Source organism: Schistocerca americana, chromosome 4 (genome assembly GCF_021461395.2).
Source record: "Schistocerca americana isolate TAMUIC-IGC-003095 chromosome 4, iqSchAmer2.1, whole genome shotgun sequence".
In the NCBI taxonomy this organism is placed as follows: domain Eukaryota; kingdom Metazoa; phylum Arthropoda; class Insecta; order Orthoptera; family Acrididae; genus Schistocerca; species Schistocerca americana.
The window spans coordinates 746990551-747008605 of NC_060122.1; positions in this window are offsets into that span (position 1 = coordinate 746990551).

Below are 18055 nucleotides of genomic sequence, written 5' to 3' on the forward strand. Positions count from 1 at the left end.
GTTTGACGGAGGAGATAGAGAAGATCCAAAGAAGAGCGGCGCGTTTCGTCACAGGGTTATTCGGTAACTGTCATAGCGTTACGGAGATGTTTAACAAACTCAAGTGGCATACTCTGCAAGAGGGGCGCTCTGCATCGCGGTGTAGCTTGCTGTCCAGGTTTCGAGAGGGTGCGTTTCTGGATGAGGTATCGAATATATTGCTTCACGCCACTTATAGCTACCGAGGAGATCACGGATGTAAAATAAGAGAGATTAGAGCGCGCACGGAGGCTTTCAGACAGTCGTTCTTCCCGCGAACCATATGCGACTAGAACAGGAAAGGGAGGCAATGACAGTGGCACGTAAAGTGCCCTCCGCCACACACCGTTGGGTGGCTTGCGGAGTATAAATGTAGATGCAGACGTAGATGAATTTTTCTAAGCGGACGTTTCAACTGGATATAAATGGTTCAAAAAATGGCTCTGAGCACTATGGGACTGAACTGCTGAGGTCATTGGTCCCCTAGAACTTAGAACTAGTTAAACCTAACTATCCTAAGGACATCACAATCATCCATGCCCGAGGCAGGATTCGAACCTCCGACCGTAGCGGTCTTGCGCTTCCAGACTGCAGCGCCTTTAACCGCACGACCACTTCGCCGGCGGATATAAATGCTATAACGGCTTGTTTATAGCATTTTCTCTTCACCTTAATAGTCCTCATTTCATACACGAAGTACTGCCTTATGCATCTAATAATGATTATGGCTTTATTTTAAGTTTATTGTACCCCAATGCAGCTGTAACAAGTTATCAGTAAGCCTATCGACTTCCGATCACTGTAGGATTAATAACAATAAGACGGCATAATAGCGAATTCCAGTAGAAGATGCAATTCCCGTTTGTATGTACACCTCTAGTTACGAGTGAATAGGTGAGAAACGCAGGAATGCGAGCTCTGGACTATTTTCGTGATGTACGCACCGCGGCGTGTCTTTCACGCAGGCGTCTATCTATCTCGTCCTTCAAGTTTTGCAGAGCAGTGTATTTTGCCCCTTTAGCTTATTTTAGACAGTGTAATGGTACTTGAATTACTTAACCATTACGGCAGCTCATCTCAACCTCTCGATACCAACAATATTCTACTGTGTTTCTGTAAAGTAGTTAACATGTTTCAGAGACAACATTCAGATTTGATTTCATTAATGTAGAGGTACTTTAATTCATCGATATGTTTATATTGCAATGATATTATTCTTATGTATATTCTTTCTTTTGTCACTATGATCTTTGACGTACTTGTAACTCTGATTTTTGGGCGCGTAAGCGATTATTAGTTAGTTGTTAGAGAGTCGGAGCTTCAGAAAGTCAAGTCTTGATCGTCATGTTGAAAAGACGCATATTGTAGCCAGTTTATAAAATGTGAACTTTAACAGTGAGGAAGATGTTTTCAAGTACGTTTTGCATTGTGGAGTGATGTTTTGTGTGTTACGTCATATTGCAGCAAACATAATAAAAAAGAAATGTAACTTAAATTCGGAGCGCTGATTATTCTTTTACATCACCATTGTGCTAACTTTCAAAGGTTTAATCTTCAAGATTGGTTTGTGAAACACATCTATAAAACTTTTGAATTAGCAGAATTAAACTTAGGCCTCTTTGCATTCGAGCTTGGAATCATCACCATCTAGTTTTCCGGTGATTAAGCCATGATTTTACAACGAGACTAGCGTGGGAAACACGAAAAGATGAGTGCCTTGCTTATTCATTGTTACATGAAATTACTTTATTAACTGTGCTCTAATGACACCTGCCACGTAATAACTTTGTTGTTGCCCGAATATGCAGTATTTAGCAGCGTGAGCAACACCACAATCATGATTAAATTTTGAATTTTGTTGTGGTAGAGTTGTTAGAACAGGCAATGCTCGGACCGACAGAACAATCACACGAATTAGAAAAGTATGGAGTACTGATTCTTACCTAAGGACGGCGGTTCTAATACTAGCATAGAAAGACGAACGCTTCATTTTACGATGGTGAAAATCGGCGCACAGCCATAAGCGCTTGTGCGGGCGAAGTCCTGAGTGGACAGTGGCCGACGGCAGGCACACGCGACGTGTCGGCGTCGGCTCGCCATTAATGACGTCGTTGTCGGGCAGTGGTGGGCGTTCGCCGGGCGCTATCAGGGGTCGCCGTCCGGCGCAGCTGCACGCAAACTCAGGGGACACATACACGGCAGGGGCGCACCCACGCTCCTATACAGTACCAGGCGCTATCGCCGGCTCTCTGCGCACGCCATTCGTAAAAGTTCTTCGAAATTCGCTCTACAAACCGCCTTCTGCTCCTGATGCTGCGCGCGTGCCTCGCTATCGACAAGTGAGAACACGGTTGCTGCAGATAACATCGTTAACACAGATTTTTCCCAGGTATTTGTTTCCAGCTGAGCGTCCACACCCGTACTACGCAGCGTCTGGCCTTTATGTTCAACGGACAGTTACATTATAAACTCGGCGCACTTTATTGAAAAACTGAGTGAGATTAACGTCAACCCAAGTGATATTCTTGTGAGCTTCGATGCAGTGTCATTGTTCGAATGGTGTCTGTAAACGAAGCTATTTCATATATAGCAGATATTTTTACGACTGACATAGGGGCTTTATTTAAACACTGCCTGACGACAACTTATTTCCAGTATAACAACGAGTTTTACGAACAGATCTACAGGGTGGCGATGGGAAGCCCTCTCAGTCCAGCTGTTGCCCATTTATTTGTGGAGATCTTCGAACAGCGAGCGCTGCAGACTGCCAGTAAAAAGCCTGCTAAATGGTACCGCTATGTTGATGACACATTTGTAGTGTGGACTCATGGTGAAGAGGAGTTGGATGTCTTCTTGGTGCATCTGAACTGTATTAAGCCGAAGATACAGTTTCTTGGATGTGTCGGTAATTAAACGCGTGGAAGGGTCGCTGTGCCACAAGGTATACAGAAAGAACACTCACACGGATCAATACCTCCACAAGGTATCAAACCATCATCCTAGGCAAATAAGACGTGTCATGAAACCCTTGGTGGACAGTTGTTGTTGTTGTTGTGGTCTTCAGTCCTGAGACTGGTGTGATGCAGCTCTCCATGCTAATCTATCCTGTGCAGGCTCCTTCATCTGCCAGTGTCTACTGCAACCTACATACTTCTGAATCTGCTTAGTGTATTCGTCTCATGGTCTCCCTCTACGATTTATACCCTCCACGCTGCCCTCCTTTGCTAAATTTGTGATCCCTTGATGTCGCAGGACATGTCCTACCAACCGATCCCTTCCTCTAGTCAAGTTGTGCCACAAGCTTCTCTTCTCCCCAATCCTATTCAATACCTCCTCATTAGTTACGTCATCTACCCACATAATCTTCAACATTCTTCTGTAACACCACATTTCGAAAGCTTCTATTCTCTTCTTGTCCAAACTATTTATTGTCCATGCTTCACTTCCATACATGGCTACGCTCCATACAAATACTTTCAGTAACGACTTCCTGACACTTAAATCTATACTCGTTGTTAACAAATTTCAGAAACGCTTTCCTTGCCATTATATCCTCTCTACGTCCACCATCACAGCTGTTTTGCTCCCCAAATAGCAAAACTCCTTTACTACTTTAAGTGTCTCATATTCTAATCTAATTCCCTCAGCATCACCTGACTTAATTCGACTACATTCCATTATCCTCCTTTTGCTTTTGTTGATGTTCATCTTATTTCCTCCTATCAAGACACTTCCAAGTCCTTTGCTGTCTCTGACAGAAGTACAATGTCACTGGCGAACCTTAAAGTTTTTATTTCTTCTCCCTGTATTTTAATACCTACTTCAAATTTTTCTACAACCCTGTCTCACTCGCTTCCCAACGACTGCTTCCCTTTCATGCCCCTCGACTCTTATAACTGCCATCTGGTTTCTGTAGAAATTCTAAATAGCCTATCGCTCCCTGTATTTTACCCCTGTCACCTATAGAATTTGAAAGAGAGTATTCCAGTCAACATTGTCAAAAGCTTTCTCTAAGTCTACAAATGCTAGAAACGTAGGTTTGCCTTTGCTTAATCTTTCTTCTAAGATAAGTCGTAAGGTCAGTATTGCCTCACGTGTTCCAACATTTCTACGGAATCCAAACTGACCTTCCCCGAGGTCGGCTTCTACCAGTTTTTCCATTCGTCTGTAAAGATTTTGTGTTAGTATTTTGCAGCTGTGACTTATTAAAGTGACAGTTCGGTAATTTTCGCATCTGTCAACACCTGCTTTCTTTGGGATTGGAATTATTATATTCTTCTTGAGGTCTGAGGGTATTTCGCCTGTCTCGTACATATTGCTCACCAGATGGTAGAGTTTTGTCAGGACTGGCTCTCCCAAGGCCATCAGTAGTTCTAATGGAATGTTGTCTACTCTCGAGGCCTTGTTTCGACTCAGGTCTTTCAGTGCTCTGTCAAACTCTTCACGCAATATCGTTTCTCCCATTTCATCTTCATCTACATCCTCTTCCATTTCTATAATATTGTCCTCAAGTACATCGCCCTTGTGTAGACCCTCTATATACTCCTTCCAGACAGAGCCAACAAAATATGCGAGCCGGCTTACTTACAAGATGAACGAAATCACTTACGGTCAGCCTTCAGGAAAAATTGATATACCAGCAAGGAAATTGACTGAGCCCTCCATCAAAGAAGAAAAGAAGCCAGAAGTCCAGAGCAACAACGGTCACCTACTGGAAAAGTTTTCCTGTTGTTGTTGTTGTGGTTTTCAGTCCTGAGACTTGTTTGGTGCAGCTCTCCATGCTACTCTATCCTGTACAAGCTTCTTCATCTCCCATTACCTACTGCAACCTACATCCTTCTGAATCTGCTTAGTGTATTGATCTCTTGGTCTCCCTGTACGATTTTTACCCTCCACGCTGCCCTCTAATGCTAAATTTGTGATCCCTTGATGCCTCAAAACATGTCCTACCAACCGATCCCTTCTTCTAGTGAAGTTGTGCCACAAACTTCTCTTCTCCCCAATACTATTCAATACCTCCTCATTAGTTACGTGATCTACCCACCTTATCTTCAGCATTCTTCTGTAGCACCACATTACGAAATCTTCTATTCTCTTCTTGTCCAAACTAGTTGTCGTCCATGTTTCACTTCCATACATGGCTACACTCCATACAAATACTTTCAGAAACGACTTCCTGACACTTAAATCTATACTCGATGTTAACAGTTCATTAATAAAGTCACGGACCGTATCGGGAAAGTTCTGGCCAAGTATGGGATCGGAATAATCTTCAGACCCACCAAGAAGATTAAAGGCTATTGAAGAACCGCAAAAGACGCCCGACACCCTCTAGCAACACATGGGGTATACAAAATTCCATACAGTTGTGGACAAGTGTATATTGGAACAACGAAAAGAAGTGTAAACAACCGCTTAGCCAAACGTAAAAGAAACTATCACTTAGGACACGTTGAAAAATCGGCCGTAGCTGAGCATTTTTTTCGAGATGGCAACCACGAAACTAAATTTAATGAGACAACCGTTCTAGCACGAGATCCCATTATCATGCGCGCATGTGTAGAGAAGCAATAGAGATTCACAAACACCATAACAGTTTTAATAGAAAAGAGGAAGTCGTAAAGTTAGACAAAATATGGATGTCGACGTTGCGCCAGCGGAACGACAATCGATTACTGTTAATCGAGAATGATGACGCCTTCCAAAGATAGGCATACCGTCGGCATCACGTGACGAATGGTGGTGCCCTCTATGCGCTCTATAAATACGAGAGTACCTGGAGCCTCAGTGGCAGTAGCCGGACGACCTCAGAAGATGTCTCCCGCAGATGGAGACGAAACGTCAGGCGGAAATTTTATACATCGAGCACGGCCTCTCAGCCCGGAAGTTTTAACTGAAGACAACACCGGCGGTGAAAGCCTACATTGTGTGACTTTATGTTCAATGTTTGTGACTTCATGTATCCTGAACTACGTGTCGCACACCAGAATAGTTTTGTTTAGCGATATATCCTGATACTGCCTGCAAAAGTGTTGCATATGGAGTTAGTTCAACGAGGTAATAAATTTAAACATCATGCACTATGCAGCAGTTTTTCACGCATCTCACTGTTGATGACGTCATATTCATTTATTTATTCGTCAAGTTCCGTAGGAACAAGTTGAGGAGCAAATCTCTAAGGTTATGGAACGTGTCAGTACATGAAATTACAACATAAACGTAATAAAAGAAAAAAATGTTCATGAACCTTAAAAAGTCAGTCCATATGTTTAAGCAAACGCTATCAGCAATACAATAAAACTCAGCTTAATTTTTCAAGGAGGGCTTCGACAGAATAGAAGGAGTGACCCATGAGAAAACTCTTCAGTTTCGATTTGAAAGCGCGTGGATTATGGCTAAGGTTCTTGAATTCGAGTAGCAGCTTATTGAAAATGGATGCAGCAGTATACTGCACACATTTTTGCACGGAAGTTAAGGAAGTCGGATCCAAATGCAATTTGATTTATGCCAAATATTAACCGAGTGAAAGTTTCTTACTCTTGGGAATAAACTAATATAGGTAACAAGAAACGACATTAAGGAATATACGAATTGAGAGGCCAATGTCAAAATACCCAGACTCGTGAACAGAGGTCGACAAGAGGTTCGTGAACACACACCACTTATTGTCCGAACCCCCCGTTTCTGAGCCAAAAATATGCTTTTAGATTGGGAAGAGTTACCCGAAAATATAGCACCATACGACAATAGGTAATGAAAATAAGTAAAGTAGACTAATTTTCGTGTCGCACGATCACTCACTTCTAATCCGTTCGAATAGTAAAAATGGCAGTATTAAGTCTTTGAACAACATCCTGAACGTGGGGTTTCCACGACAGCTTACTATCTACCTGAACACCTAGTTATTTGAACTGTTCAGTTTCACTCGACTCCGCGTTACACAATGACGGAATACTGTAGGTAAATTCAGCGGCATTCAGGGTGACAGTTATTGAGCTATATGAAAAATAAACGTAAATTAGTTACAAACTACGGCGTGCACACACTTTATTCAACCTATGAACGTCACTACAGATAATCGTGTTTATGTCATGACAGATTCGATATGCCTGCCATCTTTGGCGATTATCTGGCGCAGACGAATAGCGAAATTTTGCATGACCCACTGAAGCGTCGGAACGTCGATGCTGTCAATGATCTCGTGAATGGCTGTTTTCAGCTCAGCAATGGTTTTGGGGTTATTGCTGTACGCCTTGTCTTAAATATAGCCCCACAAAAAGAATTCGCTGGTCTTCATATCTGCAGCATATGGCGCCCTATTGAGGCCCATGCCAATGGTCTCTGGGTGTCCCAGAGCCAGTTTGTGGTCCGAAAAGTGTTCCTTCAAGACACCAAACACTCTCCTGCTTCGATGGGTTCGAGCTCCGTCTTGCATGAACCGCATCTTGTCGAAATCAGTATCACTTTGGATAATGAGGATGAAATCATTGAACTATCAATTAGGGCGGTTCACAACCAACAACTCAAGTACACATGTTATTCCAAAACGTTAGCGTGGAAGTAGGGGCCAGGAGGTGCTGCTGAAATAACACACACTGCTAAGGATACCTTTCTCAATAATAAATTTTTGAGTCTGGCTTATATATATATATAAGACAAATAAAAGACAACAATTTAAGAAAAACACTCTTTTTAAATAACTGGCAAATTTTCTCTATGTAAAGGATATTGCAAGGTATGACGTAAACAACTTTACAATAATAAGATTTTAAAATTATTATGTATATATAGGAGAACAATTCCTTAAAAAAGAACCTTTAAGTAGCTAGTTTGTACTAAAGTTAAAATAGTTGTCTCTGGCCACTTAAATAACTTGTATTACACCTGTCAGTTGTTACAAGATAAATGTGAATAAGCCAGCACACAACCTTCACATTAAAGGCAGTTCCCAAAAAAAAAATTTCCTTAGCTCGGTGAGGGAGTGACACGTCAAAAGGGGCCCAGATCACAACAGTCGGAATAGTTATTGGTGGTCTACAGGCCCACAGCATATCAGCCCAAAAACTTCCATTGCAAGCCACCACCTCCACTAATTACCCAAACCCATAAGATGTAGCAACGTCGGTGTCTGCACAGTCTCCGAACCACAGACACGCGACACCGACCCTAAATCACCCAATCGAGGTGTGAATGAAACGGCCCGACCAAGAAACAATTACCACAATCCCGCGGACAGGCAAACGAAAACTGTGGTTGGAAGACCCCAACAAAGCCACCGGTGATGAAACTCATACACTTCACTATATACAACTCTGTTACGTTAAAACAGTACTCAACTTCTCACACTCCACCCCAGCGCCAGGAACAGGTCGCACTTCCAAATGCCCGTCAGAGCCAACCGCTGCCAGTGGTTTCAACGGCCGATAAGAAGACATACGGTCCCACGCGCTGGTCTCCTGCACCGCGGCTTCTTAGCTTCATAAGCCACGTACATGCGGGTAAGGCAGACTTAGCCCCTGACAGCCACGAGGTCGGCCAAAGCACGTGGCCCGCAGTTGACGACCCCCAATAGCAGGGCCGCGCTCGCGCCACCACCTCTCTCGATCACCGCCCAGTACGTACTCCTCGATCGTCACGCGGCCGTACACCTCCTCACCTCCCGCCAGAGGGCGGTAGAGATCCAAACAGCGCGCCAAACGGAAAGCGCCACGGCAAACACTAGACGCGAAGCGAAAGCACTCCGCCTGGCGCGCTTTTCGAAGAGTCGGACGCAACTGCAGCTCAGTCATCTTCCAAAACCTTCAGGCATCGTTAGGTAGTCACCGTCTCATCAAAGAATATGGCACCGACTGTTCCGTGACTGGACACTGCACGCCACACAGTCTCACCCGTTGACGGTGAAGAGATCTCTTGATCGTGAAATGCTGATTCTCTGTCCCCCAAATGTGCCAGTTTTGCTTATAGACAAACCCACCAAAATGAAAGTGGGCTTCGTCTCTAAACCAAACATCACAGCGCATACTAATTCCCATCATTCCCCGCTGCAACAGTGCATTTTGAACGTCCTACCGCAAACTGTTCAGAAGTTACGAGGATTTTATTTCATGTAGTCCAACAATTGTCACTCTGTGCGTGGTTATTGTCTGCGAAATTTATTGCGAGTTACTAGCCTGGGATTAATAAATTTAAAAGTAATGCATGACACGGCTATTTTTCAATCGTCTCGTTGTTTATAACGCCATATTTCCTGAACTATGTGCCGTACAGTTATATAATTTTACATTTACGCTCAGTGGTGTATGAACATACTGTCTATAAAATATGCCACGAATACAAGTAATAGCAAAGAAGTAATAAATTATAGCGCAATGCCTCTTGCAGTACTCTTACTGCCTGAACAGTGGAAAAGTAGAAAGCGATAAACACTCTTTCTTTCATCGTTTTGTATGGGTTGTCAGTGAGAAAAAATTCGTACAAGTTTGAAATTGTGTGTAAAGTTTGTTGCAATTGGCTAAGTGCTCTCATTCTTAAGTACTGGATGAGTGATACCTGGGAATCCACACGTCGTGGGCGGTGCTCCTTTTTAATTTCTACCTCTACCACTTTGACAGGTGGAAGGTTACTACACGCACAGTGCTTGTCACTTGGCAGTATGGGATGTATGTACTAAGAGTAGCTGACATCGGTCAAGTGGTCTTCGGAGGAGACGTGGAACATACACGTATAGGCCCACACACACATACGCACACATACATTTTTATAAAATACATAAAAATACGCAATAAGACTAAGGATCACACTGTATTCTATACAGGAATATCGGTACTCTAGAAATAATCTTAAGAATGTGGCGAAGGATGCTTATGATGCCACTCCTCTATCCAGCCGCACGTGTGAATGCTGCGCGGGAAAGTCGATCACCGATTAGGTCCCTTATGAGCTCTAATATTATAACTAAAATATATGTCGTAGACTGCTTCTGTAGACGAATGTGTAGCTTCGCACCCTTCGTTGTGGAAGATTCTGGTTTCGATTCCTGGTACCTGGTCCGCATGTTTCTATGCTAGAGGTCTGGAACAGGGTCCACTGAGATTTATAAGACCAAATGAGGAGATGCTTGAAAAAGAAACTGCAGTCCTGTCAGGATTCATTCATTGGCCATGAATGCTGGAGGGATGGGCGACAAGTTGATCACCTGTCCCACGTTCGTAGAAGGCTACTAGTGCCGCCTTGTGGGCAGCAGTCGACCTGTCCCAACATGCAATGATGAAGATACCAACAAGCAGTAGTGAAATTAACTGTCGCATGAGTTAATATGCTGCTAGCTAATCACTGACGGGAAACCACACAACCCTTTAATAAATTTAGTGGCTCGTCTGCTAACATAGGTGTCTGACTGGGCTCTGTTGCACTGTGTCTTTACGGAATTATTTAGTAGTAAGCCATCCTAAAGAACAGTCATTCAGTATAGAGGCAAATAAATTTAAAAAGATAGAATTAATGAAATGGAAATAGTGCGTTAGGACAGATATTTACTCTGGCACGATACTTATGTTCGATGTTGAATTTTATTCAAACGAAGACGTAGCAAGTTATCTGAAATGGTATTCTTGTAATAGTCATGTTGTTGTTGTTGTGGTCATCAGTCCTGAGACTGGTTTGATGCAGCTCTCCATGCTACTCTATCCTGTGCAAGCTTCTTCATCTCCCAACCCCTACTGCAGCCTACATCCTTCTGAATCTGCTTAGTGTATTCATCTCTTGGTCCCCCTCTATGACTTTTACCCTCCACGCTGCCCTCCAGTACTAAATTGGTGACCCCTTGATGCCTCAGAACATGTCCTACCAACCGATCCCTTCTTCTAGTCAAGTTGTGCCACAAATTCCTCTTCTCCCCAATAGTATTTAATACCTCCTCATTAGGTATGTAATCTACCCATCTTATCTGCAGCATTCTTCTGTAGAACCACATTTCGAAAGTTTCTATTCTCGTCTTGCCTAAACTATTTCTCGTCCATGTTTCACTTCCACACATGGCTACAATCCATACAAATACTTTCATAAAAGACTTCCTGACCGTTAAGTCAATACTCGATGTTAACAAATTTCTCTCCTACAGAAACGCTTTCCTTGCCATTGCCAGTCTACATTTTATATCCTCTCTACTTCGACCATTATCAGTTATTTTGCTCCCCAAATAGCAAAATTCCTTTACTACTTTAAGAGTCTCATTTCCTAATCCAATTCCCTCAGCATCACCCGACTTAATTCGACTACATTCCATTATCCTCGTTTTGCTTTTGTTGATGTTCATCTTACACCCTCCTTTCAAGACACTGTCCATTCCGTTTAACTGCTCTTCCATGTCCTTTGCTGTCTCTCACAGAATTACAATGTCATCGGGGAACCTCAAAGCTTTTATTTCTTCTCCATGGATTTTAATACCTACTCCGAATTTTTCGTTTGTTTCCTTTAATACTTGCTCAATATACAGATTGAATAGCATCGGGGAGAGGCTACAATCCTGTCCCACTCCTTTTCCAACCACTGTTTCCATTTCATGTCCCTCGACTCTTATAACTGCCATCTGGTTTCTGTACAAATTCTAAATAGCCTATCGCTCCCTGTATTTTACCCCTGTCACCTTTAGAATTAGAAAGAGAGTATTCCCGCCAACATTGTCAAAAGCTTTCTCTAAGTCTACAGATGCTAGAAACGTAGGTTTGCCTTTCCTTAATCTCTCTTCTAAGATATGTCGTAGGGTCAGTATTGTCTCACGTGTTCCAACATTTCTACGGAATCCAGACTGATCTTCCCCGAGGTCGACTTCTACCAGTTTTTCCATTCATCTGTAAAGAATTCGCGCTAGTATTTTGCAGGTATGACTTATTAAACTGATAGTTCGGTAATTTCACATCTGTCAACACCTGCTTTCTTTGGGATTGGAATTATTATATTCTTCTTGAGGTCTGAGGGAATTTCGCCTGTCTCATACATCTTGATCACCACATGATAGAGTTTTGTCAGTACTGGCTCCCCCAAGGCTATCAGTAGTTCTAATGGAATGTTGTCTACTCCCGGGGCCTTGTTTCGACTCAGGTCTTTCAGTGCTCTGTCGAACTCTTCACGCAGTATCTTATCTTCCATTTTATCTTCATTGACTTCGCCTTCCATTTCCATAATATTGTCCTCAAGAAATCGCTCCTGTATAGAACCTCTATATACTCCTTCCACCTTTCTGCTTTCCCTTCTTCCCTGTTCCATCAGAAATTCTGAACTCATTGAAGGAAGTGGCAAGAAAAAGACTATTTACGTTGGTGTGTAGAAAATATGACCTTGGTGATGTACCATCTGACTTCCGGAAAAGTATCATCCACGCAATTCAGACGACTGCTAGAACTGACAATTACCGCAAAATCAGCTTAGCAGCTCATAGATCCAAGTTGATGACAGAATTTGTAAACAGAAGAATGGAAAACGAAATTGGGAATGTATTAAAAACGACTGTTTTGACATTAGGAAACGTAAAGGCACCGGAGAGGCAGTTCTGACGTACCAGTTGATAATCGAAGCAAGAATAAAGAAAAATCGTGACATATTTACAGAATTTGTCGACCTGGGAAAGTGTTCGACAATGTCAAATTGTGCAAGATGTTCGAAATTCTTAGAAAAACTGTGGTAAGTTACAGGGAAAGTAAAACTTCCCGGCACACAGTTTTAATCTGTCAGGAAGTTTCATATCAGCACACACTCCGCTGCAGAGTCAAAATTTCATTCATACAGGGAAAGTAATACGCAGTATGTACAACAACCAAGAACAAGCAGTTAGAGCGGAAGGCCAATAACGAAGTGCTCAGATTAAAAACGGTGTAAACAAAGGGTCTTCTTTCACCCATTGTTCAGTCTATACATAGAAGAAGCAATAACAGAAATAAAAGAAATGTTCAAAGGTAGAATTAAAATTCAAGGTCAAATAATACCTGTTACAATATTCGTTGATGATATTGCTATACTCAGTGAAAGTGAAGAAGAATTATGGGATCTGCTGAAAGGAATGGACAGCCTACTTAGTAAAGAATAGGGACGCATGGTAAATCGAAGAAGAAAATAATGAGAAGGAGAAGAAATAAGAACAGCAAGAAATCAGAATTTTTGATCACGGAGTAAATAAAGTTAAGGAATTCTGTTACCTAGGCAGCAAATTGATCTATGTCGCAGGTTGCTAGGGAGACACAAAAAGCATACTACTACTGACAAATAGGTAATTCATGAGCAAGAGACGTCTGTTAATATCAAACATAGATTTATTTTGAGGAAGATATTTCTGAGAACGTACGTTTACAGCGCAGCATAGTACTGAAACATGGACTGTGGAAAACCGGAACAGAAGAGACTCGAAGCGTCTGGGAAGCGGTTCTATAGAAGAATTTCGAAAATTTCGTGGACTGATAAGGTATGCGTTAAGGAGATTCTCCTCAAATTCGACGAAAGGAGTATATGAAGAACACTGTCAAAGAGAAGAGACAGGGTGGTAGGACATTTGTTGAGATATCGCAGAGCAACTTCCTTGATATTAGAGGAAGCTGTAAAGGGTAAAAACTGTAGAGGATTTCAGAGACTACTTTCCGTTTAACAAATAATTGAGGACGTTGGTTGTAAGCGCTTCACTGAGATGTAGATGTTGGCACAGGAAAGGAATTCATGACGGGCGACATGAAACCAGTCAAAAGACTGATGACTCAAAAGAAAAACGTCACCTCTAGTGGTTAGTCGTATAAGTGTCATCATGGAATCTGCTTTCGCTACATTTCATTTTATGTGGTTATCCAACTTCATTTCATTCTGGACAGGTGCAACTGGTTATTTTATGGTTGTTATGGTCTCCAAAGAGTTATTATCAAGAGCTTAATCTAACAGTAAAAGATCATTTCGACTAATTATGCTCAACAAGTAACACTGATATAATTCTGGGTGAATTCACGGCTCCTGCATCAATCATATATCATTTGCACGGCTTTCTGCATTCCCCATAAACAAAGAATCGTCTGCGAACACCCTCACAGAACTTTCGACGTTATCCAGTTGGTCTTTCATGTACAATTATTACACAGTGAAGGCCCTGTAAGACTTCTGGAAGTATTCTCTACGTTAAATTTAAGTTGTGAGTCTTCTTAGTCCGATATTCGGCTACATGTCATCATTCTGAACCTGACTCATAAGTACTGGTGATTTTAATTTCACGAGCAGGTCTGTGTTCATATGTAGCTGATACTAGATCTCTGACACTTTATTTTCACCTGGATTGGCACAGAGTTAATATGTGTTTCTTTCGTCTTCAGATATCCAGCACACCTTAGAACGATGTGATTTGTCGTCGCAAGCAGTGAACAGGCATGCTTTCAAACTCGCAAATTTCCAAGATACTTGGAGTGAGGTTATATCTGAGAAGGCATTGTCTTTACTCTGGTACACACCAAAGATACCCATCCACAAACTTGTCTGGAACGTATAGTTACATAAGCAAAAATTAGCTCATGCCCGTGGGTTCTGATTATAGTTTACAAGAGGCTTCATTTAGTCCCTCTAGATCCACTGTGGATGTAGGACAGCGGCTGACCAAATATTTGACAACGAAATTCACTAATCAGCCGTGCCAAATGAGATTTTATTTTATTTTACTTTCGCTACCAGTTTCGGCAATTCAAGACCCAAATCTTCCAAGGTTGCTTCGTCGGTAAAGAGGACCGATGAAATTCTGTGAATGTCACGGTCTGGTACAAAAGCCATCGACAAAATCCTTCCCGTAGACAATAATCCGCTGCTTATAATCATTGCACTCGTTGTGGTTGTCATGCAGGATACAAATAATCGTGCTTTGGTTTCCTCCATGTTGGTGGACCAGTTGCCTTGAGTAGGGATATCTCAATTTCGTGCAGAACCCGGTCATCCAAATCCGGTGTAAGCACAGGTTGTGGTAACGTCTTATCACATTGGCAATGTTCGCCCCTAGTAGCTGAGTGCTCAGCGCGACGGAATGTCAAACCAAACGCCCCGAGTTCGATTCCTGGCTGCGTCGGAGATTCTCTCCGCTCAGGGACTGGATGTTGTGTTGTCCTTATCATCATCATTTCACCCCATCACTTCACAAGTCGCCGCAGTGGCGTCAGCCTGAAAGACTTGCACCAAGTGAACGACCTACACGACGGGAGGCCCTAGCCACACGGCATTTCGTTTTAGCTTTGGCAATTTTGCTGCCTGTGTGGTATGTAAGGGGAAGGTTTCAGACTTCACTTATTGCACTTTGCTTATAGGTGTTAGGCCACAAAGGGGTCCTTTCGCCTATGTGGATAGTGGAAGTACATATTCTGTTTTATTTTATTATATTTTATTCTTTTCTTCTATTTTTTATTTTGTTTATATTTTTTACAGAAATTTGCACGTAAAGTGAGGTTATTTAGTGTCCTGCAGGTGCAGCACCATCGTCAGCCAGGATGGATCGTGACATTTTATATTTGTGCCATTGTTGGGGAAGGATTGTGCCTACTGTTGCTACTTGACAATTGGCGTGACGTAATGTGTCGATCTCGGATCCCGTCAGACAGCTTTTGGGCCTTGTCCCGCACTTTTTGGCACAGGTATTTGTCGTGGAGTACACCGTGGAATTCCTATGTCCTCATCCTCACGGGAGCTCTGTGGGTCCATGTAACACATTTCTTTTGTATGACTTGGAGCTTCTTGAAATTGATGTCGAATGTTGTGCTCCAGGAAGCCTATCCACAGAGCAGCGTAGGCTCCGCGGTGGCTCATTATAATCTCATCTTCGTTGCAACATTCAGATCCTTACTCCTGCAGTAGGGGATGGAGGTCTCTACATTCTTTATGCGGCTTTCTTCTTTTCTGCGACGTGGAGGATGAAGACTAGTTTCGTATCCCTTATTGTTGTTGCTGTTGTTGTGGTCTTCAGTCCTGAGACTGGTTTAATGCAGCTCTCCATGCTACTCTATCCAGTGCAAGCTCTTTATCTCCCAGGACCTACTGCAGCCTACATCCTTTTGAATCTGCTTAGTGAATTCATCTCTTGGCCTCCCTCTACGATTTTTACCCTCCACGCAGCCCTCTACTACTACATTGGTGATCCCTTGTGCCTCAGAAGATGTTCTACCAACCAGTCCCTTCTTCTAGTCAAGTTGCGCCACAAACTCCTCTTCTCCCAAATCCTATTCAGTACCCCCTCATTAGTTATCTACCCATCTAACCTTCAGCATTCCTCTGTAGCACTACATTTCGAAAGCTTCTATTCTCTTCTTGTCCAAACTATTTATCGTCCATGTTTCACTTCCATACATGGCCACACTATATACAAATACTTTCAGAAACAACTTCCAGAGACTTAAATCTATTCTCCATGTTAACAAATTTATCTTCTTCAGAAAAGCTTTCCTTGCCATTGCCAGTCTACATTTTATATCCTCTCTAATTCGACCATCATCAGTTATTTTGCTCCCCAAATAGCAAAACACCTTTACTACTTTAAGTGTCTCGTTTCCCAATCTAATTCCCTCAGCTTCACCTGATTTAATTCGACTACATTCCATTATCCTCGTTTGCCTTTTCTTAATCTACCTTCTAAGATAAGTCGTAGGATCAGTATTGCCTCACTTGTCCCAATATTTTTACGGAATCCAAACTGATCTTCCCCGAGGTCGGCTTCTACTAGTATTTCCATTCGTCTGTAAAGAATTCGCCTTAGTATTTTGCAGTAGTGACTTATGAAACAGATAGTTCGGTAATTTGCACATCTGTCAACGCCTGCTTTCTTTGGGATTGGAATTATTATATTCTTCTTGAAGTCTGAGGGTATTTCGCCTGTCTCATACATTTTGCTCACCACATGGTAGAGTTTTGTCTAGACTGGCTCTCCCAAGGCCGTCAGTAGTTCTAATGGAATGTTGTCTACTCCCGGGACCTTGTTCCGACTTAGGTCTTTAAGTGCTATATCAAAGTATTCACGCAATATCATATCTCCCATTTCATCTTCATCTACATCCTCTTCCATTTCTATAACATTGCCCTCAAGTACATTGCCCTTGTATTGACCCTCTACATACTCCTTCCACCTTCATGCTTTCCCTTCTTTGCTTAGAACTGGGTTCCCATCTGAGTTCTTGATATTCATACAAGAGGTTCTCTTTTCTCCAAAGGTCTCTTTCATTTTCCTGTACGCAGTATCTATTTTACCCCTGGTGAGATAAGCCTCTATAACCTTACATTTGTCCTCTAGCCATGCCTGCTTAGCCATTTTGAACTTCCTGAAAATCTCATTTTTGAGACGTTTGTATTCCTTTTTGCCTGCTTCATTTAGTGCATTTTTATATTTTCTCCTTCCATCTATTAAAGTGAATATTGCTTCTGTCAGCCAAGGATTTCTACTAGCCCTCGTCTTTTTACCTACTTGATCCTTTGTTGTCTTCCCTACTTCATCACTCAAAACTACAGATTCTTCTTCTACTGTACTTCTTTCCTCCATTCTTATTCCCTTATGCTCTCCCTGAAACTCTGTACAACCTCTGGTTTAGTTAATTTATCCGGGTCCCATCTTCTTAAATTCCCACCTTTTTGTAGTTTCTTCAGTTTTAATCTACAATTCATAACCAATAGATTGTGGTCAGAGTCCACATCTGCCCCTGAAAATGTCATACAAATTAAAACCTGGTTCCTAAATCTATGTCTTACCAATATATAATCTATCTGAAATCTGTCAGTATCTCCAGGCTTCTTCCATGTATATAACCTTCTTTTATGATTCTTGAACCAAGTGTAAGCTGTGATTAAGTTGTGCTCTGTGCAAAATTCCACCAGACGGCTTCCTCTTTCATTTCTTACCCCCAATCCATATTCACCTACTACGTTTCCTTCTCTTCCTTTTCCTACTACCGAATTCCAGTCCCCCATGACTATTAAATTTTCGTCTCCCTTCACTATCTGAATAATTTCTTTTATCTCATCATACATTTCTTCAATTTATTCGTCATCTGCA